This window comes from Acomys minous (assembly GCF_964271855.1).
Source record: "Acomys minous genome assembly, chromosome: 19".
NCBI lineage: Eukaryota > Metazoa > Chordata > Mammalia > Rodentia > Muridae > Acomys > Acomys minous.
In genome coordinates this window covers 51,942,010-51,963,554 of record NC_140499.1, presented here as the reverse complement: position 1 = coordinate 51,963,554, position 21,545 = coordinate 51,942,010, and the positions used below count along the sequence as shown (strand labels likewise).

Sequence of the window (21,545 nt, the reverse complement as noted above, 5' to 3'; positions counted from 1 at the left end):
GACGGTGGGATGTTTCTAACTTTATTTAAAAGGCTTTCTGGCTGCGTGAGCCATAGATTGCTTTGTGCCATGGTTGGGTAGCTATGTATGTCCCATCAATGAGAGCACCCAGCCGAGGAGTTAAGCAAATGTTGTTTCGTGCTGCCAGCTGGCTTTCAAAGCGTGGAAGCCCCATGTTTATTGCCAACTAGTATTTTTCAAGAAAACATAAAAATTGCCACCCTCTCTTTCAGTAGGAGCCCACTGACTCAACACTTGTGAGCACAGGCTACAGCAGAACGATGTTTTCCTTGGCACTAGTTGTAATATTCCTGCAGAATATTTTTTAAAAATTTTGGGTTTGAATGCAATAAAACATAAATGCAAAAACGGGTATTAATATAGGCCATCTCAACTAAGTAAAGGTGCTCCTGGAAAACAACAGCTACCTCTTGATAGCTGGAATGAAGTGCCGACCAAGACAGAAATAATACTACAGTAACATCTCCGTGTGACCAGCAGGGGTCACCCAGCCACCAGGAAACAAACAGGAGGCGTGGGGTTTTTTTTTTTTTTTCTTAAGCAGGGAAGATAGCGGAAGTACCTGCAGAACTCAACTTAACTCAGATCCTAGAAAATCACGCTCCACTCCCCCCAGTTCGTGCTCTTGGCTGGGTGAGAGGAGAAACCCCCAGAGAGCACCCGTGCCCTGCTACCTTTAGGGAGTGAAGAATGGAGTCACAAAGGCTGCATAGAGAAGTAGATGATGCCAAGAGAGAGACCTCCTCTTTTTTTTTTTTTTTTTTTTTTTTTTTTTTTTTTTTTTTTGAGTTCAGGCGCTGTTGATCTAAAATCAGAGACCCGAGCACACAGACTTTTTTTTTCTCATGCTCAAATACAGAAGACTAAACATGGTTCTGACCCCTTATCTTTCAAAGGCTCTTGCAAAAATAATTTCTAAAACACACCCAGAAAAGCTGAGTTCATCCGGTGGCTGCTGGACTAAAATGTTCCATTCTTTTTACAACTAATCCAGGCTTCCTTTTCAAGGGCTTTAAGTAAAAAACTAGGCACCTCCATCAGCTGTCTTGGGATTCCTGCATCATTGTGTTATGGGGCCAGGAGAGCAGGAATTAGTCCAGAAGCTGAAAGCCAGCATCACGGAGGGTGCTGTCATGCCTTGCTGCAACTGCTCGTCAGACGTGCATATCCAACATCCCTAAAGGCCCCAGGCTTGCAGATATACATTGTTTTAAGGATGGCCAAAGGAATTGTCACACACAGAGCAAAAGAGCCTTGGGTTCTTGGATCCAAATTCGTTACTCTTGCTATTTGCCTAACTTTCAGGCCAGAAGAGAACAAAAGGACATAGAATCCAGCATTCTCAAGCTCTGCCATGCTGGAGATGGTTTTTGTTTTTTTTTTTGTTTTTTTTTTTTGTTTTTTTGTTTTGGCTTCTCCATGAACTAGCCACGTGCTATCTTTAGACTTTGCTGTGTTGGGGACTTGGAGTCACCACTCTGCATTGAACCTTCACCACAAGTGTTCTGCCTTATGGTTTCTTTCTTTTTTTTAGTTTTTCAAGACAGGGTTTCTCTGTGTAGCCTGGGATATCCTGGACTCACTTTGTAGACCAGGCTGGCCCTGAACTCACATCCATCCGCCTGCCTCTGCTTCCCAAGTGCTGGGGTATAGGCGTGTGCCACCACGCCTGGCTTGCCTTATGGTTTCTTGAGAAAAAAATGGCATGAGTCTGTCCCATGTGTGAGTGTGCACTGTGTCTTTGAGTCAAGGAGGAGACATATTTTTCTGCATGGTGGTCAGTCCACTGCTGCTTTGAAAGACTCTTGTGTGGAATTAGAATACCTTTTCCCAAGTTCTTCAAGTTGTATAGTTGTTTAAGACACTTTAAGATCTCAGAAGACTTTATTGTTATTATTATTATTATTATTAATTGTTGTTGTTATTATTACTATTTTAAAGATGTGGCCTATTTTCAGTCCTTTTTCCATGTTCCAGCCTGTAACGCCCAGGCAGAGGGTGGCGACTAGCCTGAGCTTTGTCATCCCTGTTCCTAAAGTCCCAGGCCTTTGTTGACACCTACATCCTCAGAAATGCTTAATTCATGGGTATTTTTTTCTTCACTTCTAAGAAGTGATATTGTCCGTTGAATCTTTGTATCTAGACGAAACCTGTGTGAGTGTATGGTGAGGGAAAAAAAAGCCCAATAACAGTATGTGTCAGAAGGCAAACGTGTTTCTGTAATATACAGTTTAGTGGTTTGACAAAGTGAGCATTTGAGCTCACGAAACTATTGACTGAAAAATAATCATATGCCCACAGTGCTTTGTGAATGATGATGAACAAATCATGCTGACCTGAAATGATACACTTATTTTATGTTCATCCCAGCTTAAGAACTTGCCATTAAATTCCCAGCTAATTCTCTATTTTCTATGAATACTCATATTTAAGCAAGTTTATATGTGTAGACTATAAACATAATATGCTAGTCATTTACCTTCTTATGACCAGTTAACTATAAATTTTAAAATGACTCAGCTATCCCAAGAGAGTATTTTGAACAAGCTGGAAAATAGAATTAAACATCGTGCAAAGTGGTGACTGAGCTAACACTTTTGTTTTCTTTCCAAGGGACTCTTAGGATATTCTATGCAAGCAGTTCGAGCTAAGGATGCATGCAATGTCAAGTGAAAGTTGCGCAGATTGTTTTAAAGGCTTAAAGAAAAATCCCTTGCAGTATTTTCTCAAATTTCACAAGTGGACAAAATCTACTTGCACATAGCTGCATATGCATTACGTCGAACATTAATGTGGCTCAACTCAATTTGAATGTATGCCAAGGTAGAAGGAGGGATTAGTTTATTGTGAAAACTTCTGCTGTAATCTCTCCCATTATCCAGCATCTTCTAAAGAACAGACAAATCTCTGGGAATATTTCCTGCTTGACTTCATGACGAGTCACAGAATTACAGATCTGAGCTTGATGCTTAGACCTTCTAACTGATCCTAGGCAAATGAGATCTTCTTCGAGGCTTCACTTGAAAGCCACCGAGCCAGTGCTTAGAAGCATGAGTAAAGCATCCGAGCAGAGAACATCACCTATGAAACCACAGTTCCTGCTCATAAAGGAGGTGGCCATATGAGGGCTGGAAGAGAGGGATGAGGTGTGGGGGGCGGGCAGGGGTGAGGGAGAGGGGAGTTGGAGGTTGGCCCTTGGTGATACACAAATGTCTCAAGACCAGCTGAGAAACACTTGCATTTGAGATAAACTGAGAAAGCATCCAAACATAGTGGAGACCTAGGCCCATTTGCAAGCCAGAGAGGAGACTCCTAAAGCTATAGTTTAAATGCATCTCGCATGGTATGGTGCTGGGAGGCGGAGCCTAATGGCAAAAGGTTATGTCATGGAGACTCCACCCTCATGATGTGAAGGTAACGGGCTCAAGACTGCAAACATCTCTTGTTATCAGTGACTTCTAGTTCCCTTCAGCCTCAAGTTGACACTAGAAAAGGTCCTTGCCAATTTCAATCTTTTGATTTTTGACCTTTTTGCTTTCAGAACCATGAGACAATTAATTTTTGTTCATTTTGTTCCAGTTTGTGGTACTTGAGGGAATGGCCTCAAAAGCTATACACACACACACACACACACACACACAAGCGTTGCTACTCGCAGATCTGTGGGGAAGATGTGTGGGGCAAAGGTGGAATACAGTCAAATTTGGGAACACAGCACAGTGAAACCTCCATATACTAACCTAAAATTAATAATAAAAAAGAAAAGGGAAGAGGAGGAGAGAAGAAACACAGCAGGCATCTAGGTACTAGAGAAAAAGGAAGGACACAAAGGGACTCCTTAGACCCCCAGAACAGTTATAGCCCTGTTAACACCTTGAGTTTATCCCAGTGAGATATTTTTTCACAATTTGGTCTCTCAAAATATAAGATAATACATTTGAAATGCTTTAAGCTTTAAAAAAAAAAATCAGTCACTCAAAGTTCGTGGCATAGAGCAGAGAGCACAAACTCAAACAAAGACAATTCGCAGAGCACATAACACAGGTGAAGCCATTGGTGTGTTTTCTCTTTTTCTCCTTTGGACCTGAGACTGGTTGTGGGAAGAAGCCTGGTCAAGCCTGTTCCAAGAGAAAGTGTCCAGCTAATACTCCTTAGACCCAGAGGTCTGCTCAGACAGATGGCCCCAGCTTGAGGCCCCTGACTGCTGGAAGCACCAGCTGACCACAGAGAGCAGACCAGCTTAGAACTATGCAGCCCACCTGGAAGCTCATGAGGCATCCCGAATGAGCACGACCTTAAAGAAAACTAGACTGCGTTATCCCCAACTTTCGTTACTGGGACAATCTGTTTGTGTATAATTTTTACACGCCACCATTTGATGGCATTCTTCTTAATATGGCCAAGATTGAAAGCAGTGCTTCGCTTATTCTGAGAAATAGTACTTCCAGTCTTGCAGCATTATTAAACAGCTTCAAACCTTGTTGCATCATAAGATGAGCAAGTTGAGGTTCAGTTGTGTGCATGATAAAGTATTTGTGCGATGAAATTTGAAGGACATTCAGCAATGTATTGTTTTAAACTTAAATTTTACCTCTGCTCTGCTCCAGAGCCCAGAATGCTGCCTTCCCTGCTTTTATCTATCCTATCTATCTATCTATCTATCTATCTATCTATCTATCTATCTATCTATCTATCGTGTGTGTGTGTGTGTGTGTGTGTGTGTGTGTGTATGTTAGTGTGTATGTTGTGTGAGTGAAGGTCAGAAGATAATGTTTGAGAGTTGATTTGTTGGCCTTTTTTTCTCCCATGAGGCTCTGGGTAACCACCTTTACCACCTGAGTCAGCTTCTCTGGGTACTCTTTATTCTTTATTTTTATTTTATTTTTTACTAGGACCCCATGTGCTAGGCAAGTATTCTACCAGTGGAGTTGTGCCCTCAGCCTTAACATTTTAGAGTTTAATTCTTAAACGTGATGGCACATTCTCTTTTTCCATTGTTAAAGAGCCCAAAAAGCCCTTTGGGGGTGGTTTAACCTAGCACATATCAACTAGTAGCCTGAAGGCCAGTGTGGGCCATCAGGTAGGCTTTCTTTCACCTTTATAGTTCTGTCTCAAGCTTTTAATTAGTGTGGTGCTAACACTGGAAATTGCACAATTACATTCTAAAACATGCATTTCAAAACTGTGAGTGGTGAACTTGAAAGCCCAGCATTGGGGAAGTGTTGACAGGCGGATCCCTGGAACTTGTTGGCTTGTACCCTAGCCTACTTGTGAAGGCCAATAAGGGACCCTGCCTATAAAAAGAAAGAAAGAAAGAAAGAAAGAAAGAAAGAAAGAAAGAAAGAAAGGTCATATCAGGGATATGAATTAGTGGGTAAAGGTGCATGCCACTGAGCTTGGTGACCTGACTATGCTCCCGTGGTGGAAGGAGGGACTGACTCCTGCAAATTGCCTTCTGACTTAAACACATGTGCCATGGCATGTATATGCCTCAACTCACTCGAATACACAAAAGGTGTTACTGCTACTACCATCTAAATAAAACCAAGGTGGACTGAATAATGATGCCTGAGATTGACCTCTGGCCCTCACATGTAAGCACGAATACATAAATGTACACCCACACAAACAGGCACGTACCCAAACACACAACTGTGCATTAGAGCATCTTTTGATAAAATATTACGCTCTGGTACTGTAGGGCCTGCCAACACTGCCAAACAGTTTGTTGAAGTGCAGCCTCGGCTTCGGTGTTAAACCTGAGCACCCTTCAAGAGGGGAAGCAATGCTCTAAGTTCCACTCAAATCACTCTTCCCCAAAGTCTGGTTAGTTTGTCCCTGCTCTGCCCTGTTGTCAAGGAGCCTTTGTTGAGCATTTGAGTCTGTTGCTCTGATCCACTCTAAGCTATTCAATTCAACTATAACAGGCTCGGATCAAAGGGAAGCATCGAGCAGTGAGTGACCTTTACGGTATGGGCTGCTGCAGTCCCGCGCACCATGCTCAGTGCTGGAGCCATAGTCTGTCACAGGCTGAAGGAAAAGGGGCTTTGATAGGGCTTGTGTAGACTAGGAGAGCCCAGAAAGGGTTGGAGACAGCCATGGATGTCGGGACTCAGTGCCAGGGAGCTCTTATGTTAGGCAGAACAGATGCTTCTCATTTCATTATTTTGTGCCTTTCACATTGGTCTTGTTATCTTTGCTGGGAAAATGCTACTCCACTGATGCTACTGGCTGACTTTGAAAAGCATCAACATATCTCAAGATGAAAAGAGACTGAGACGGAGGCCACTCTGGTGGTTGTTGCAGTTTGGAGTAAGAATATTCTCTCAGGCCTATTAGGTAAAGGCATTGTCAGGAAGGGAGAGGTTCTTTAGAGGGTGGATGCATAGTTGGGGGTCTTAGGACATCGGGACTCCAGCCCTTTCGTCTCTTTGTTCCATGGACATAGCGAGTGGGTATCCTTTGCCTGGTGCTGCCACAGTGATGTGCTGCTTCATTGCAGACACCCAAACAATGAGCCAATGGATCATAATAAACTCCAGAAGAGTGAGCAAAAACAAGCCAAGTTTATTTTTAACTGGCCTTTAAATTTTATTTTATATTTTTAAATTGTATGTGTGCACATGCACACACACACCCACACCCACACGCGCGCGTACATGTGTATGTGGAAGCCAGAGACTGACTTTAGATGTCTTCCTCTGTTGCTTTCCACGTATGTGTGTGTGTGTGTGTGTGTGTGTGTGTGTGTGTGTATGAGTATGAGCACCCTCACTGAATCTGAGGTTTACTGATTCGGTTAGATTGGCTGGTTGTCAAGATCTTGGGATGTGTACGTTTCTGCCCTCCCTAGAGCTGGGGTTACAGATGCACGCTACCACGCCCAGCTTTTGTGAGAGCACTTCGGGCATGAACTCCCCATGCTAGCGTGGCAAATGCTCTTACTGAGCCATCTCCTTAGCTCCATCCACACTTCTGTAAAGGTTTATGGTGTCAGGCATTTGTCACTGTGGGAGAAAAAAAAAAGCCGACTGACAAAATGGCCAAGTCTTCATTTAAAAGTATAAATTTTTAAGATTTCAGTTGATGTATTATTTATTCTTATTAAAAAGATATGGTATTAAAATGTGATCTATGTATACAATGTGTATTCATCAAACAAAAATCAGGGGAATTATCCTTTCAATCTCAAGTGTTCTCATTTATATTCTGCTTTGACTAGTGCAGAGAACTAAATAAATACACCCAAAACATTTTTGCATTCTAGGCAACTATTTGACGTCCAGGTTACAGATCTAGCCTGAAGCATTATCTTTTTTTTTTTTTAATTTTAAACCTAAATGTTTATTTGCAAGTGGTTATCAGCTGGAGATAGCTTCTGGGTTAGGGATGGGGGTATGTGTCCACTCCTTTCCTCTCCGGGGCTGTGTTCGATGCAAGCCCGCGAAGGTCCTGTGCGGGCTGCCTCAGCCTCTCTGAGTTAAGATGTGCATTGATCTTGTTGGCTTAGAAGACTCAGTTTTCTTGGCGTCCTGCATCCCCTCTGGTTCTTACACTCTTTCCCTCTCTTGTGCCATTTTCTCTGACCACCGAGGGGAAGGATTTAATGGATTCTTCTTGTTTAGAGCTCAGAGTTCCAAAATCTCTTATCTTTGTACATTGTCAAGTTATTTTTTTCTACTTACTGTAGGGTGAAATTTCTCTGATGATGGCTAAGCAAGACTCTGAGCTGTGACTATCATGATTTCATATTATAATGGCTCAGTAATACTCTATTGTGTGAATGGACCACATTTTCTTTATGTGTTCTTCTGTTGAGGGCCATCTAGGTCGTTTCCAGTTTCTGGCTATTACACATAAACATGCTATGAACATGTTTCAGTTCCCGTATGTCAGGATGAAGCATTCTTTTGGTATATGCCAAAGACTGGTACAGCTGGATTTATTTTTAATTTTTAAAGATCACTTTACAGCCTGATCTCAGGCCCTTCCCTCTTCTCACCCCCATTCTCATCCTCACGTCCCACCCCCATTTTCTCCCTCTCCTTTTTTCCAGAGAAGGAGAAAGCTCTCCCTTGGGTACCAGCCCATCCTGGCACCTCAAGTTGCAGCAGGACTAAGTGCATCCTCTCCCACTGAGGTCAGACAAGGCAGCCCAGCTAAGGGAAAGGAATCTAGTGGGAGACAACAGAGTCAGAGACAACCCCTATTTTTAAAACAATTTATTTCATTTTAAAATTACATTTACATGCATGTGGGTATTTGCCCATGTGAGTGTAGATGCCCATAGAGTTCAGAAAAGGCATCAGATTCCCTGGAGCTGGGGTTATAGGTGGTTGTGACCTGCCCAACTTGGGTTCTGGAAACTGAACTCTGGTCCTTTGCAAGAGCAGCATGCGCTTCTAACAGCTGAGCCATCTTTCTAGGATAGGATAGAAATTTCACTCTGTAGCTCAGGCTTGGCCTGCTCCTTACTTTGTCGCTTCGGCTGACTTTAACTCATGGAAGTTCTCCTGTCTCCACTTCCCAAGTGCTGGGATTCCAAGTGAGTCACCACACTTGCCTTTCAAAGTCATCATTTCTATGTGATAGAAAACTTCAGGAGTGTGTACTTTGAAGTGTGTAGTAAGCTGTGTGCTGTGGCTCCTCTGCTCTGTTTACATGAGAGCCAGTTTCCCCATCTAGTTATGCTTTGGTGCTCACGTCCACGTTTCCTTGTCTTTTCTTGCCTTTAGTCTCTAGTGAAATTTGTTCTACTTTCTATTTAGGGAATTTTGTTTCTACAAATGAGCAAGAACATACAACATTCTCTTTCACACTGTTTTGTCAAAACAGGGTCTCACTGTATTGGTCCACTGGCCTAGAATGCACTATATACCTCAGGCTGGCCTTGGCCGTGTATTCCTGCTTCCTCAGCCTCCTGAGTGCTGAGATCGCTGGTGGACCACAGAGCACTTGGCTTGCTCTTCTGTCCCTGTCTTATGTTTCACAATGTCCTTCAGTTTTATCCACACTGCTGCAAGTGACAGAGAAGATTTCATTCCTTTTTATGGCCAAGCGATATTCCTTCAAACACACACCACATTAAGATATTCTTCTTAGACTGTTCCTATCCATCTACTCAGATTGCCTGTGCTGAGATTGCTCTCGCTTTGCTGGCCTCTGAGCACATTTTTATGTTCATCTTAGGTGATCAGCGCACTAGTGTTGCTTACTCTCTGTTCCCTGTACTACGGTCTGAACGTCCCATCCAAAGTCAATGTCGAAACTTAAATGACACTGTGACACTTTCGAGACATTGACATTTACCCTCAGGAATGGCTTAATGCCATTATTATGGGATGGTATTGACTCTTACCGGAGTGGTTTTGTTGTAAAGTGACTGCTTTTGCCATATAATGCCCTCTACTATGCTTTGACTGAGTAACTAGACACGGATGCTGGCCAGTCCAGATGAGAGAACAAGAGGTAGAGTTCCTTGTAAATCACCTGCTGTGTGGTGTCCCATTACAACAGAAGTGGACAGCATGTAAAACAGAGGAGTCACACATAGGCTTGTCGTGGTTCGAAACCTGCACAGAGGCCCCTCCTTCCCAGCCTCCACCTTGGACCCTGCAGCTGCTGATGTTGATGCCTAAGAAGAACTGGATTGACTTCTGTGGACTCCTTTTTTTTAAAGGAGGGAGTGATGGATGCTGAGAGAGATGTCCACACAACCACCCCAAGCTGGGAGACAAGACAACAGAGGCCATACAGTCTCTGAAGTCCTAGTCTACCTGAAGAAGCAGTTTGTCTGGAGACACGTTTACTGCTTCCTCCTAACAGGAGCATCTAGTATCTCTGAGGTTACCTCTACTCACCTCCTGAGATCATGCCTGCTCCCCTGCTCTGCAGCTGTCCTGAGTCTGGCAGGCCTCTGCCCAATGATCTGCAGGGTAAGCTGTCTGCAAGATTCCCGAGAGGGGATGTGGAAAGAGGCTCCACAGAACAATCCCTGTGAGCTCTGAAAGGAAATCCTGGTGGGGGTGGGGGTGGGGCTGGGGCTGGCTCAGAAACTAAATTCCAGTTCAAAGGTGGCCTTGCTGTGGCCATGATCAGGTTAGCTGTCTCAGTGAAGTTGGACGAGGTGTGTGTGTGTGTGTGTGTGTGTGTGTGTGTGTGTGTGTGTGTGTGTGTGTGTGTGTGTGTCTGTGTCTGTGTCTGTGTGTGTGTTGAATAGACTTTACAAAAAAGACCTACAGTTAGGCAATTTGTCGGAAGTCTGTAAGGATTTTTCAGGGATGTTCCTTGGAAGCCAGATGCTCGGTTCAGCTAACAGAGCTGGGTGCTAGTGGGTTTTGCAAGCATGAAAGGTCATTGTGTGAAGACTCCAGGTTGTGGTGACTAGGGAAGGTGAAATTTGCTAGTGGTTTGTCCTAAGTGTAGAAGAACTCCTTGGGGACAGATAGATGGCTCCCTTAGCCACCAACCAGTGAGATCCTCACTGAACATGGTCAGCCTAGTACTATTTTGTTGAAACTAAGTTGTTTGAGCATATTAGGGAAAAAAGTAACCTGTGTATGCCAAGTTTTCATTTTCAAGAATTCTCAGACTTTGCCTTGGGTTGTACTAGGTGCTTTTAATGTGTTTCCATCCATCTTTTTTCCCCTCCACATAGCTCAAGGAATAGTGTTTTTCTGCGTTAGGAAAGTGGTCTTGGATTTTGTGCTGGACTCCTTACTGATCCAGCTCCTCTCCTGCTTCCCCCCCCCCTTCATACTGCAGCTGTACAACAGTGCTTCTGCTTCCAATGCCCAGAAGGAGACTCGATCTCTTCAGCCTCATGGATATTGCTCCTTTGTACGTTCCTTACCTGGAATACAGACTCCCTACCCAGGACTCTTGGGCTGCATCTTTACATGGTAAGTGATGTCCTCATGTATTTCAGATGACCGGATGTAGGAGTCACTGGGATGGCCCCCTGCTCTCAGCATCTCCTCCACACCTTGCACCTCACTTTTCGTACGGTCGCTATACTGAGCTGTCAGCTCTGAGTTTTCTGTACCATGCCTTCTAGTTGCTCTAGGAGGGTAGCAATTGTGCTTAGTTTGTGGTTAGTTTGCTGATGGCTTTATATTTTAGTAGATGGTGGTAAATATTAATAAATGTAGCCTGATGAATGAATAAATTAAGCATAAATGGGAAGGTAGAAACCTTTAAGGAATCAGTTCCTCAAACAAAATCAACGAAACAAACTTTTTACTTATAATGTTAGTGCTGTTTCTTTTTTTAGTTTGGCATGCTCAAATCTTTAAAGACAGCTTGCACATGGCTGTGATGGGGCGGCTCGGTTGGCTGACGAGTTTGTAAGACTTCCCTCTACTTCCTGCCACCATTCAGATTCCACAGTTTAAACACTCTGCAGCTGAGGGACTTTAATAGACAGTGTCTTCCAGTAACTGCGTTTCTATATACATTAGCCACTTACCCTTTGTAAGCTTGGGAATTATTAGGGTCTGCAATTGACTATATTAACCCAAACCATCATCATTTCCTTCAGCATAAATAAAATTAAGCCGTTAGCAGGAGGCCAAAGGCCCAGCAGCCGTTCCAGGATAATTTGGATGGATGCAGATGAAATTACAGAGACACATTTTGCCTGTTGGATGCTGTCCCAATTATGAGCTTAGTCACCTCAGAGAGTTCAGAGACAGCAGAGAAGGAGGCAGGAAGAAGATGCACAGTTTGAAGGAATGCGTAGTCTTCTGCAGGGAGGCTTTCTTTTGCTCTCAGCAACAGAGACCTTAGGATGTGATGCCCCGCCCCACCCCAAGCATGAATTGTACTCTCCACAGACTTTCTTTCCTACCGGTACAGCTGGGATGTGGGTGGGAGGGGATAAAGGTGGAGAATGGCTGATTCTGATGCTGTAATTATGTCAGGGCTAGAAACAGAATTGAAATGACCCAGATGGTTTAGCCTAATGAAGCTGGTCCAAAATTTATGCCACAAGGAGTCAGAACCATACTTCTCTCCCAGAGTGAATGTGAGAGTGCATGATTGATTTTTTTTGGGGGGGATGGTGGTGGGATGGCTAAAAAGTGCTTAAAGGGATGGCAAAGAGCCTGTAAGGCCAAGATGGATGTGCATTGGTGATTTGGCCTCAGGCAGATCTGCTCCCTTTCACTTTCTCCACTGTGTGAAATCCCTTCCCTGTGGTTTTGCAAACAGATCTCATCTCCCCGGAGAGAGCTCTTCCTTCAGGATAAGGTTCTGGAGGCAGGCCAAGCAGAGCAGGGGGCATCTGTGCTGGTGTTTAGGGCTCTGGTCCAAAACTTCATCTTGAATGAGAACCACAGGTCACATGCTACGTAGCCACTTGTCCATGGCCTGTGGCTGCCAGCAGGCACAGAGCTATGACCAGCACCACAGCTGTTATGATCTTTTAATTAAAGCACTGCGTATATGTAAATCTAGAGAACAGTGCTCGGTGTATGGTACATACCAATTAGCTCTCCGTTGTCACTCTATAATCCGTTCAGCCCATGGCCGCTCATGCTACTGAGCTACCACTGCAAAGTCATTTCTTGAACAAACTCAAAAAGCCATGGAGGCTTTAGTGAGGTGAGAAAGATACAGTCTTGAGGACAGATTATGACAATATGTCATCTTAGATAATTGAGAAGGGGCCTTAGTTTTCTCTTGGGATGCTGTGGAGGGTCCCTGGAATGCTCCTGTCAGTAGAGAAAAGTGTTTATCCACAGTCTACTGCAGTCATCACCACTGGAGTGTGGTCATCAACATAGGAGGCATCTTACATTCCTCACTCTGGCTGATCCTTACAGGTCACACTTAGATTTGGCTTTTCCAAAGAAACTGAAATTCATAACATGTAAGGAATTTCTTAAAACAGCATTCACTGCCCCCTATTGAGAGTGTCATCTGTGACGTATATTCTCTGCACACCATAGCTATACCATGAAATATATTACTATTATCCTGATCTGTTGCTGAGCCAGCTGTGGCTCAGAGATGCTCAGTGATTCAGGATCACGTACATAGCCAGGGAGCACAGACACGAAGGCTGGGACTCTTTGTCTTCAAGCTCTGGCAATTAAAACAGGGGCCGCCTTGTGAGACAGACATGCTATTAAGCTGTATTGGTTCTAATCCTACTTGAATGAGTCCGAGATGCACTTGCTTGATAATAAATCCTATTGGTACTATTCAAGAGCTAAGGGAATAAAGTGTGTCCTAGGGAAAATAATGCTTCAAGAGGCACAGCTTGCCATATGTGCTGAGCAGGAGAAATTAAGTGAGAAGAAACCAAATTGATGAGGGCTTTCAAGGATACAGGGATATAAACAATCTAAATTAGAGACACGATGTGGTATTGGTTACAGAGTGTGTGCTTGTGTGTTTGGGGGAATGAGAGCGATTTAAGCAGATTGAGCTCTTGTCTGAAAAGAGGAAGAAACGGATAGAGGCTCCCACGGCTTTGCTGTCTGAGGTGCAGGGTGCTGTTTTGAGTAGTGGTAGGGGTAGATGTGGGAGGGCAATTCTCACTTTCCCTCTGTTACTGGGCATGGCCTAGTGCACTCCTCCCTTACTTAGCCTTATGTATGGGGAGAGACCAGTGTGGGAAATATATTGTAAAAGGGGGGGGGAGGGGTGGTAGTGGTGGTGGTGGAGGCTGGATTCGCCCCTTTAGTTACAGTATGAACGTCTTGGCTCATGTTCAGCTCCATGGCCTTCTGTTGATGAACTGCTCATAATGGAACTATATGTCTCTCGGGCTAGACAGCACACAGGAGCCCTGGCACAGCCTCTCTCCCTATTGTGAAACCCCCAGCAAGTTGTTCCACCTTACCAAACCTTGCAAACAGCAGGGAGCCCACTACTCCCATGGATCTTGGGAGGGCTGGCCAATAAACATGAATGTAACCGCAGTACAAATGCTAAGTAAATGCCATTAATCCCTTGGTGGACAGTGGTATGCCTTCCAGCCCGCTAACTCTCTTTTAGTTTGACAGACCCAGGGCCTCAGGATAGGTGTTCCGGTGGAAACACAGTTAAATGACAAAGCAGATCATGTTGCGGCGGGGTGGTGGGGTGGTGGTGGGGTATGGGGGTCTCACTTCAGAAGGGTAGACAAGTGCAGGGAGCCAAGAATGAACAGCCACCACTAACCCAGTGTTGGGGCTCTGACCTCTGCAGCAGATGACATGTGCTTTTGCAAGCCACTTCCTCAAACTGCAAATGCCACTCAGCCTTTATATTTCTAAGTAAATTTGATTTCACAGGAAATATCACACTGGAAATGCAAATTAGAGAGGTTGTTTTAGCTCAGCCTGATTCAAACCAATCTGTGAAGCTACTGGCTGCCCTTAACTCCAAAATGGGTTTGCAAGCTGCTGGGAAGCATGGAATTATGCAGGGGAAACCAGACATTCCTGTTTGCTGCAGGGGGATTTGGGCTTGTGTTATGTGCCTCAGTCCTATCCCATAGCGGCTTTGGCAGCTAGGCTGGCTTGTGTGAACTTTTGGATTTTGTATTGGTACTGCCTGAAAAAAAAAAGCCTTCTTTAGTGGGATGCTAGTCTACCAATCCTTGGTGTACAAGTGGGAGACTGGTTAGAGCCCAAATGGCCTTCCTTCTTTCTTTCCTTACTCCTTTGAGAACAAGCTTTGTCCCTTTTTGAAATAGAGATTGAATTACCTGTAAGATAGGGAGTTACCTCATTTAAAATTAGGATGAAGAACAATGTTATTTTGTGTTAAAGATGGACTGCTGGCCTGATCCCCAAAGCCAGAATGTAGCTGCTTCTAGAAGCAGTCTTGGCCTGGTTTCCATGACACTGCACTCTTAGTATTTTGTCTACTTCCTTGCCAGTTTCTTTCAGCTTCTTTGTGAAGGTTTCTGCTGGATGTCTAAATTTTGGATGGTTTGTGTTAGCTCCTAGTTCTGTACTCTCTTTTCTTTTTGAGCTGTCTCTCGTTAAATATTGGAAGATGCTTAAATATTGATCTCTCCAATTTATGTGTTGACCCCTGACCCTGCCTTGATGTTTTGGACTGGTATATCCAACTGTCAACCAAATCTGTATTCAGAGAGTGGATCAGAATTTTCAAGCAACCATATCCCAAACTGCACTTTTGAACTCTCTGCCCAAGCTTGCTTCTATCCAGGCCCTTCTACCATCCTTCCTGACAACGCCTCCCAACTAGTTGCTCTTGACAAATACTTAGGGTTATTTCGACTTCTATTTTTCCTTCATGTTCTTTGTGTCATGCATAGACGAGTCTCAGCACTTCTCATTGTTTATACCGCTACCAGCATGATCCAAATCAGGCTTGACGTTGACTTGAACTGTGTGCTGGTTACTTCACCCCAGTCTGGCCTCTGAGAAGATGCTTACTATTGACTTATGTTATTTCAGATCATATAGGATTAAGGAAGAAAGAGGACTTGAATCTAGTTCTTTATTTTATTTTATTTTATTTTATTTTATTTTTCGAGACAGGGTTTCTCTGTGTAGCCTTGACTGTCCTGGATTCACTTTGTAGACCAGGCTGGCCTTGAACTCACATCGATCCGCCTGCCTCTGCCTCCCACGTGCTGGGATTAAAGGCGTGCTCCACCATGCCTGGCCCTTGAATCTAGTTCTTCATGGTGCTAAAAACAGCAAAATCAGGAATGTTTTTTTTAGTAACCTCATCTAATCATTCAAATTAGAAAATGTTTAACTTAAGACTTCTAATGTGGCTAATAACTATGTAATGCCATATGCTGGACCTGATTCCAGGGGCCTTACATAATTTAGGTTAATGAATCTTATAACTCACTGAGCTACATACTTCCCTTAGTTTCCCATCACTATAAAGAGACACCAAAGAAAATCAACGTATAAAGAGAAAAGTTTTGTTGTGGTCCATGGTATTGGAGGTCCAGGCCATAATCAGATGGCTCTGTTGTGGCGAGGCAGTACACCATAATGGGATTCTGGAAAGTGCCAAAGTGGTTTCCTTCCTGATCAAGGGGCAAAAGAGAGAGAGTAGAGGGCTGACGTCTGTGATGCCTAATACTGGTGACCAATGGGGATCTAAAATCATACAGCATTCTAGTCTCTGGGCAAGCCTGTGAGGGATCATCTTGATTGGTTTAACTCATGTGGGGAGGCCTATCCTATTAATGGGTGGCACTGACCCATTAGCTCGATTTCTGAACTGAATAAAACAAAGAGCAGTGGAGCTAAGTACAAACATTTACAACACTGTTGGAGATTAGTCTCATGTATTCTGACGCTAATTGCTGGCTTGCTAGACCTTGGTACTGCCCTGAACCTTGCCTCCCTGATTGGCTGAATAAATACACCTGGGCAAAACATAAGGAAGGGTGAAGGTTGGGCAGGCTGTGGGAGAGAGAATCTTGGGAGGAAGGCCAGACTGGATGGAGGAAGAAGAAGGAAGGGAATCGCCATGGGATAGGGAAGGAGCCACGTGGCCCCAGAGAAGGAACTCTGAAGTTCTTCCTGGAAAGAAATGGAGGGCATTAGCAGGAATTGGGGGACTCTGGTTGAGGTAGCACAAACAGAAGTTAGCAGCAGATGGAACCAGGATGGAGGGAAAGGCTTGTTCCAAAATACATCAGGTGTCTGTGTTTTCATTGATTGCTAGAGGGTTAGAAAATACTTCCGTGATAATAATTAGCCAAATAATAAATATTTAATAGGCCATACTTATAAATTAACAGCAACACAACCCTCTGCTTCCTGTTTGTGGGTACGATGTGACCAACTAGCTGAGGATCCTTGGCAATGACTCCCTACCATGATGGGCTGTACTTTTAAACTATGAGCCAGAATAAACTGTTTCTTCCCTAAGTTTGCTTTTTGTTCACTTGATGGGCTGAGCCCTCAACATGGACATTGGGCCATTCAAGATCCAAGCCAGGTATTTACTGCTACTTTTTAAATTTGAGGAAGCTAAGGCAGGGTGGCTTAGTAGTTCACCCAACGTCTCATAGCCGGAACTATTGAATCCCAGACTCTAAAACTGTGCTTTATATAATATATATACATTATCCATTTCCTGACAGCACATTCATTCATTGTTGGTGGGAGTGACAACTTGTGCGGCTACTATGGAAATCATGGTGTTTCATTGTAGCAATAATAACCCTAAAGGGGGAAAAATGGTGTGGTGTTACACCGAGCTCCTGTTGAAGCCCTGGGTTGTTTCTGTAGGATACATTCAGTGTGCCTGGGGCATTTGTTTTTCTTTTAAGATGACAGTTATTTTACCTACTTAATGAATTTACTATGACAATAAAATTATCTATTCTTTTATCCATTTATCTCAGGTACAGCTAAGAGAAAAATAACACAGGCTTTTCGATTTCTTCTACATGCATGCTATTTGGGACCTGGAGTTTTTGAATTTTAGGACATATTCATCCCAGGGGCAGTCTAAACATGAACTCCCAAATTGTCTCAAATATTTCCTATTTGAAAACATTTTCCCAAAAGACTCTACCCTAAGTTCTGCTATGGGAAGCAGCAAATCCTATCATGTCCCAAAGGGGTCGTTTGCAGTTTGAAAAATGGCCAGCCTCTCCCTTGTGCACCTGTGCTGTGTTGCCTAGATTTATTTAGCTGGCGAAATCTTCAAAAAGGATTAGTGATATAAAAGTGGATTTTGAAGAACTGAAAGAACTGTTAATATTGAAAAGATATTTCATCCATGCCAGCTCCACATTATAGACAGCAAAAGAAAGACAAAGGCTTTCTTTTCTATTTAATTTAACAATTGTGATGCTAATCTCTGTCCTTTTGTGTTTCCCAAGGAAGCACCATAGATTCCACCTGGGTAATCTGTTATGTACCATCTCCCAGACACAGAGTTCTCTTTCCTTTCACTCAGTGACAGCCTCCCCACCTCCTTCATCTTTGTGAATAATTTTCTTGATAAGGGACTCATTATCATTATTGATTAAACTTTGCCACCTCAGTTTGATGTTGCAAAGACTTGGCTCGTTTTAATCTGTCTCAAGGCCATGTTCTACTCTTCCTGTGTTTGAACTCATCCCTAGGTTGTGTTTGCCTGATGCGACTGCAAAGATTGAGGACTCTCTGAAGGCTCCTTGTGACTGACACAAAAAAGTGTTTGGAACTATATGGATAAGCCTCAAGACCTGTAAACAGAACACAGTGGCAATTTCTCTGTGGCTGTTGTGTTCAAACTAGATTCATAAACCAAGGCAGGAATACATTTGTATAGTAAAGCCTTTAATCTACTTATAATGCCAGAGGGACTTTTTTCATTAGTTCAGTCTTGAATATTTCATATTTAATTCTTCTTGTGGTGATCTCCTGACCTCTACATATACCAACTTTGAAGGATCTTGGTGAGTTCAAAGTTTCATTACCTCCCCCAGCTCTTTCTTTCTGACGGGATCTTGTTGTACAACTAGGCTGACTCCAAATTCGAGACTAGTCTTCCTGCCTCAGGCCTCTGACTGGTGAGAGTACAGGCACGTACACACAAACCTAGCCTAGCACATGATTTGAATGTGATGCTGTGGTTGGTAGTATTTTATTCTGAATTAGTTTCACAATTACAGGAATGTGAAAGAATAAAGCAGCACACCCCTGATACTTTCCCCCACTGTTAGCCTTCCTACTGCATTTCTGTGTTAAAGTGAACTGAAACATTTTCCCCTTCTCTGAGACCTCACTCCTTCCGTACCTGCTCAGAACACAGAACTCAGAACTGGAGCCCAAGGGTCTGCCTGGAGACTAATGAGGCGTGGGACTCGGCTAGAGGCAGAGGTCATTACTGCATGAACGGAAGGAGTTTCTGCAGCGTTGTTGTCTCAGCTGTGCAAGTCTACTTCCACTGAACTCTAGAAAGAGTGCTCCAGCCACACTGGTCTCCTTTGCACCGTTCTGAATGCCTCATTGTACAAATAAAATCACGTCCACTTCTGCTGAAGGCTGCTGATAAACAGCAGAGGTTCTCTTTTAATGGCTGGCAATGATGCCCAAAAATCCAGTCAATTGGCAATGCACCCCTTTGGGACACCACGTGGAACTGTGAAGCGGGGCCTCAGAATGCTGCCTATGACTGCAGACCTGTCTGAGTAGGTTTCTGAGGTCTCCCCATCAACCCGCAGGTCACACTGGCTGGCACAGTGTCAGTGAAATGGCAGGCTGCCAGGCCTCTCAGCAGTGTGCATGGGCAGCGCCTAGCGTCCTTGCCTGGTCTGGGAGAGAAAATGAGTAATGTGATTTGAATTGGCAAAAAGTCATGATTTTCACTTCAAAAAAAAAAAAAAAAGGATATTTTATTCTTGAGCTGAAGCCAATTGAAATGCCTGAGCCTGGGCCTTTTCATGTCGACAAGAACAATGAGATCAATTTTCAGTTAGAAAACGGAGGGAGAGGGGAAAGAGATGGCAGCTGACGTAATGAGCTGTTAAGGGCAAAGTTTGAAATTAGGTATCATGGCTTAAGTAGTGCTGTGGTTCTAACACCCTCTCCTGCCTTCTCCAGCCTTTGCAGTAAAGAAAGAAAACAAAACAAAGGCGTCCTGGCTACAAAATGGAAGATTTTTCCCTAATCCAGGAGCCTCTTGCAATTTGAACTATTGCCTTCTGATTCCTGTAGAGATAAAGAAGAAAAGTAGGGCCTCTTGGAGGGGAGTGTGGAAGTGCTGATAAGGAGCAACGAAGCCGCCATGGCTGGCTCAGAGAACTGGCTATATTTTATCCTGTTTTCACCAAGGAGCAGAATGGGGGCAGGAAGATCTTAGCGTTTAATTTAATTTTTAGAGCAAGTAGGAAAAGGAAGCCCAAGCGGAGATGGACTGCTCACTACTTTCTGGAAGCAGGAGAAGAGCGTGTCTTTAAATGTTAAGATCAGATTCTTTAGACGTCTCACTTCGGAATTCAAGGCATGGGAGGAGGGTGACACTGTGAACGCAGGATGCAGCCTCTCCACAGAGCTGGCTTCTTCTTAGGTCCTACTATGCCAAGCGATGTGCCATTGTTATTCCTGGAAATGGCAGTGTCTGCACAGTGGGTAATTTGTTTTCTAAAGGAAAACAACTTTTAGGCACCCTTCTACCCCAACTTCTTAACACACATTGTGGTTGTGTAGGAGTTTCCTAGACCTCCTAGGATGCATCCGATGACTAAGTCCTGGAATAAGTGGACCGCGCCTCTAAAGTCACTGCAAGACTCCGTGTCTGTGATTTCCCTATGCTGTGTCTCCCAGTTTCCCCGGGTTGCCATATAATAAAATGAATTCATCTGGATATAGGAAAATTGATGGTTGTCTCATCTTCTGGCTGCCTAGCTCCTTGGTCAGAGGACACAGACTAACCTGGGCTTTCTGAGGAATTTGTTAAGTGTCCTGCCCTGAGACTCTACATGGCTTTCTTTGTGGGGGGTTTCCAAAGTCTCTCTTCATTGTGGACTTTTTTTTTTTTCGAGACAAGGTCTCTCTATGTTAGCCTTGGCTGTCCTGGAGTCACTTTGTAGACCAGGCTGGCCTCGAACTCACAGCGATCCGCCTGCCTCTACCTCCCAAGTGCTGGGATTACAGGCGTGCGCCACCATGCCCGGCTTCAATTGTGGACTTTTTAAGCAAAAAGTACTACAAATGAACACTTCCTAGTTGAAATAGTGAATGGGCTTTGGTATTGTCTGAGTGTGGGCAAGAGCTGAACATTCTAGTTCTGAGGAAGAAGGGAGCCACACAGCAGGAGTTTGAGTGCAAACCGTAACTCTGTTCTAATTGAAGGTACTAGTATCTAGCTCCTGACTCAAGTGCCTGGGACAGGAAATCAGATTGTTCCAAGTTGGATCAGGGATTCCCTTGAGAACCTGTCAACTGCGAGGGAGGTTAAGGGAGTCATGTGATTTAGACATGGCCATTGTTCAACCTTTCCACGGCTGTGGAAACTTTTACTGAAAATGGAAACCTTCTGAGACAGAAAGCCCCTTAAGAGTCTATTGTACCTGACTGGTCTTTATTTGTAAAGGAAGCAATTTGTTATTTTAAGTCCCAGCAGACACTACGCACTACTGAATCCTGAGAAAGTGGCAGATTTTTTTTTTTCTCTTTGAAATAGACGAGACATTTGGCTATAAGAAACAGGTTTTAGAAGAAGGCTTGGGAAGCCTAAGAATGAGAAAAAGAACCACACTGCCTTTGTGAATAAAACACAAATTAGAAGGTGGCTGAGGACTGGGCACAGGAAAGTCCCAGCTCTAATGAGGAAGCCAAGAATTCAGAAGGGTGTTGGTACAGTGTGTTTTTTTATTTTATTTGGCTGGACAGTGTGGTGCTAAACAGAACTTTTCCAACCCTCCCCAAAGCTTAGCAGACTTCGGATCCCTTTCAGCTTGTTGCTATTTCAAGCAGAGAAGCAATTGATGATTGTGTAGTCAGCTCTCTATACTGTGACAAATACCGGAGACGATCAACTTAGAAAGAAAACACTTTCCTTTGGCTCATAGGCTTCAGCCCAGGCATGACTGG

The 21,545-nt window shown here is 43.8% G+C and overlaps 1 long non-coding RNA gene across 1 annotated transcript in view; it reads left to right on the top strand.

The window, feature by feature from the left end:
* Positions 1 to 10,909, top strand: part of LOC311590060 — an 81,694-nt gene extending 70,785 nt beyond the window's left edge. The window contains exon 3 of the long non-coding RNA XR_014776749.1: positions 10,786 to 10,909. This is a non-coding gene — a long non-coding RNA (uncharacterized lncRNA). The remainder of the gene's footprint in view (positions 1 to 10,785) is intronic.
* The last annotated feature ends 10,636 nt before the right edge of the window (positions 10,910 to 21,545 follow it).